The sequence below is a fragment of the Otolemur garnettii genome, unplaced genomic scaffold, assembly GCF_000181295.1.
Source record: "Otolemur garnettii isolate 467f Iridium unplaced genomic scaffold, OtoGar3 scaffold00061, whole genome shotgun sequence".
NCBI lineage: Eukaryota > Metazoa > Chordata > Mammalia > Primates > Galagidae > Otolemur > Otolemur garnettii.
This window is the reverse complement of record NW_003852456.1, coordinates 622,959-627,643: the sequence shown is the minus strand read 5'-3', so window position 1 is coordinate 627,643 and position 4,685 is coordinate 622,959. Positions and strand designations below refer to the sequence as shown.

General features: G+C 40.7%; 1 non-coding gene across 1 annotated transcript; it reads left to right on the top strand.

The window, feature by feature from the left end:
* The first annotated feature begins 1,084 nt into the window (after positions 1-1,084).
* LOC111726350 lies at positions 1,085-1,250 on the top strand. The gene has a single exon (XR_002774150.1). It is a non-coding gene; the product is annotated as a U1 spliceosomal RNA (small nuclear RNA).
* Positions 1,251-4,685: the final 3,435 nt, after the last annotated feature.

Sequence of the window (4,685 nt, the reverse complement as noted above, 5' to 3'; positions counted from 1 at the left end):
GGACTCAGGGACAAGCTGGGGGACTCTCGTCAGCCATCTTGCCCTCCTTCCTTCCTCTCAGAGAAAACTCAAAATCCTTACCCTGATTGTGATGATGGCAGCACAGCTCTTAAATATGATCACAGTGACTAAATAATACTTCTAAATGGGTGACTTGGATGGTGTGTGGATTATACCTCAATATAGCCGTTTTTTAAAAAAAGAAAGAGAAACAGCAAAGTGGGTCCCTCTTCAGTGAAAGAAATCTTCATGTTCCCGTTTGAAGATCTTGCCACAGTGTAGTGTGTGGAAGAAATTGAACTAATACAGGAACTTGGAATAATCCTGGATTTTAATCATACTTTGCTTATTTTTTTTTTCCTTTAGTAGAGACGGGCTCTCACTCTTGCTCCAGCTGGTCTGGAATCTCTGACCTCAAGCAAACCACTCATCTCAGCCTCCCAGAGTTCAGAGATCGCAGGCCTGAGCCACTGCACCCGGCCACTTTGCTAACTCTTAATTGAAATATATGCCAAATGAACACTGTTTAAAATATAATTACTCTTTGCATGGTTTACAAGGTTTTTAAATAGTCTTCAATTACTGTAGATAAGAAAAGTCTTTGTAATGAATATTTCATTTATAAAAATATATTCTTGGAAATGATTGAGCATGTATATAAGGTTTTCACTTCAACAATGTTTATTAATAATGGTTCTAATAACCAAAATGTAAGACAACCACAATGTCCAACAGTGAGCTCTGGGTTAGACAATTTCACATCATTCAGTAATTCAATAGTCACCCATCTGAAAAAGTTATAGAAATGCCTATTTAAATGAAAGTGCTTATACTATAGAGTTTAATGACTAAAACAGTTTTAAAGGAGTATGTAAAGTGTGATTTATTTAAGACATACATTAACATAAAATTATCTGTTAATAATACTGGTAGTTATTCCCCCTGGTTGGTATGATTATATGATTATGAGTCTGCCTCTTTCTTTTTTTTTTCTAGATTTGCAAGTCTTTCCAGTCATGGGTATCTATTGATTTAACAATCTATAAGATATTTTAAATTTAAGGGGAAAAAAATAGCATTTTGGATAATTGCCTGGCAGGAAAGATGCCGCCATGATCACGAAGGAGATTTACCCAGGGTGAGGCTTTTCCATTGCACTCCAGATGTGCGGACCCCCGTGATTTCCCCAAATGTGGGAAACTCAACTGCATAATTTGTGGTAGGAGGGACCATGTTCAAGCTCTCCCCTGGCATAAAAACAGAGAACAAAACAAACAAAAATAAATAAAAAATAAAAAAATAATTAGCATTTTAGTGTTACAGTAACCAGAGCAAAGAAATGAGTCACCCTCTCAACATGCCCCCAGAGCAGTTCTCTGATGTTACTCTTTTAGGAAGATGGTCAGAGATGGTGAGCCCAAGGGAATATATAGGAAGGCAGAATGTGGTTCCCTGTTTTTCCAAGGTGGTAGTGGAATATTCATCACAGTGGACGGGTGATACCTCTCTTTGCTCAGATTCCTATTAGCTATTTCAACCCCTCACTGCTCACCCTGAGGAAACATGACAGACTGCATTACCAACAAGGTGCAAGCAGCAAAAAATGAGGTTGGATATTTTAAGCCAAAGAACCCAACTGGAAATGCCTAGAGGGCTCAATGAATGGGAGATGAGGCATAAGGACCTACCTAAAAAAACAGCAAGAACCAAATGAGTTCTAGAAGACAAGGAGCAATGAGTTCCCACATGGGTTGCCACCACCCAGCACCAGCGCAGATGCCTTGGGCTCTGGGTTTCACAGGGCTCACTCTGGTCTTCTTCTGGACAATGGCCTTTGCCATGAGACCAGAACCTATGAAGTTAAGGGGACATGTTACCCAGAGCCTGGGCTCAGCCTTCCTGACCATAATCTCGATATACATGACCCCAGAATTCTTTGCACAGACAACTCTGGATCCACTTCTAGAGCAGGCTCCAGCCATTGAGTGTGGACCACGTACAAAGGGGTGGCCCCAGGCTCTGTCTTCTGTCAAGGGATATGGATGGAGCCTGGATCTGTAGTTCAGGATGTCCACTTGTGTAGGCACAAACTCCTTATACAGCCAGACAGAGGGAGGAGTGGGAGAATAAGGAAAGAGAGAAAGAAGACTGGGACAGAACAGCAGGGCCACTACCCATAAGCTTCCAGAACCTGGCAGACAAGTCCACTGTATCTGAGAATTCTAAGTTCAAGCGTGGTCACCTGGGTTTCTACGAAGGCACATTTTCCAAATCTACAGAGGGTGGCTAAAGAAAGCATATACACTTTCAGAAAGGATAAAAATGTATTAAAATTGCATACTCAAGTCACATTTGACTTCTGCAATTATAGGAGATACAATACAAAGATAATAAACGTTATCAGTGTATATTATTATGATTTTAACACAGTTTTTTCCCTTCTTAAGATGTGTATACTTTTTTTTTTTTGGCACTCTCTGTTCATGTATAAAAATATATATTATATTATTAAACAATTTGTTAGGTTGATTTATAACTTTTAAAGATTTACTTTCATAGTATGTAGGCTTCCATGTTCACTGTTGGGTGTTTTTTATTTTTATTTTTTAATTTCAAGTTAATATGAGGATATAAATGTTTAGGTCACATTGTTTTCATTTCTAAGGTAAAATTCAAGTTGTAGTTGAGCCCTTCACCCAGGCGGTGTACTGAACACCCTCACAGGTGCACGTTAGGTGAGATCCCCCTAGTCGTCCTCCCCTCTTCACCCTCCTGGCTCCATCTTTTCCCACTCTACCTCCTCAGACTATACTTATGTTTTTCTTTAGTGTGGACGTGTAGTTGTTTATACATTGGTTTCTTAGTAGTATTGAGTACATATACTTTTTTCCCCATTCTTGAGGTATTTTATTAAGAAGAATGTGTTTCAACTCCATCCAGGTAAATACAAAAGATGTAAAGTCTCCATCTTTTCTTATGACTGAATAGTACACCATGGTGTGCATATGCCACAGTTTGTTAATCCATTCCTGGGTTGATGGGCACCTGGGTTGTTTCCACATCTTGGCAATTGTGAACTGAGATATAATAAACATTCTGATTTGGGGTCTTTTAAAAACCAGCCATCAGGGCAGTGCCTGTGGCTCAAAGGAGTAGGGTGCTGGCCCCATATACTGGAGGTGGCGAGTTCAAACCTGACCCCGGCAAAAACCTACAAATAAAAACCAGCCATCATTGCCAGATGTACCTAACAAGTTCTCCACATATCCTTTTTTTTTTTTTTACAGACAGAGTCTCACTTTATTGCCCCTGGTAGAGAGCTGTGGCTTCATAGCTCACAGCAACCTCCAACTCCTGGGCCCCGGCGATTCTCCTGCCTCAGCCTCCCAAGTAGCTGGGACTACAGGTGCCCGCCACAACACCTAGCTATTTTTTTGTGGCAGTTTGGCCAGGTCCAGGTTCGAACCCACTACCCTCAGTATATGGGGCCTGCACCCTACCCACTGAGCCACAGGCACAGCCCCATATATTCTTAATGTTCCTTTATCTTTGCATTTTTCTCCCTCAGGATTCAAAGTCCTAGGCCACAAACTTATTGATCCCAGGTCATGAGCTGTGCCCTTGCAGCCAGGCATGGCGAAGCAGGGATTGGGTCCATTACAGCTCCCACAGTGGGATGCTGGGTCTTTGAGAGCCACATATATTGGTGATAATCTGCTGTCCCCCCATGAAGGAGGAAATGGAAGTATATGCCGGACAGCCAACCAAAGCAAAACCCAGACACATACTGGGAGGAAGAAGACCAGCCTTTCTCAACTAGCTATCTTGAGTCAATGTAATTAAGTTCCTTTTCTTCAGACTTGAAATAGCCAATAATAAGGCCTATTTCATTGAATTGTGGAGAACATTTAAAGGATGACACGTCTGAAAATGCTCTGTAAGCTGCCAAGTGCTACCTGAATTAGCAGATTAGCGTCATCATCCTCTAGAGAGCTGCTCAAGAATGAAGAGACACACACTAGTCAAAGGAGGTGTTGACCAATGATGGGGACCAATAGGAGTGTGGCTACACCTGTTTAGATGCAGTCCTGCTCCAATTCTTACATTTTGGGTGCTGCTACTTCGTCCTACATTACAATAAATATCTCCCATATATCTGCATGATTTCCTTACAGTAAATGTTCAAGCTTCATTTAGTCACCCCCATAAACTCAATACCTTGTAAGCAGGTGGTTAAGTACATTCCAGGATTTCCCAATGAACAGCAAAGATCCAGTAACCATTAAATTGAAGTGCTTGGTGAGCTCCCACCTAATGCACACAGTGTAAGGGTCCACGGCCCTCCTTCTGTGGGCAGAACACAACCACAACAGGACTTTACCTAACCAATGCAAACACTGTAACCTAATTGTTTTTTACCCTCACATTAATTTGACATTTAAAAAAAATCAAAAAAATAAAATAAATAAATAAGACAAAGGACTGACATTGGAAGAAGTTTATCGGAACTGTAAACCATGTTAGCATTGAGTTCACCAAAAAAGATGGCTTCTTCATTAATTGCCTACATTAATTATTTATGCAGGATGCATCCAATTTTATGAAATATTTTCTAGCTTAACAGAGTGTGAGCTAAAAAGGTGTTAGAGAGTTAGAAGGAGGTAAAACATAGAAATGAAGGGTTT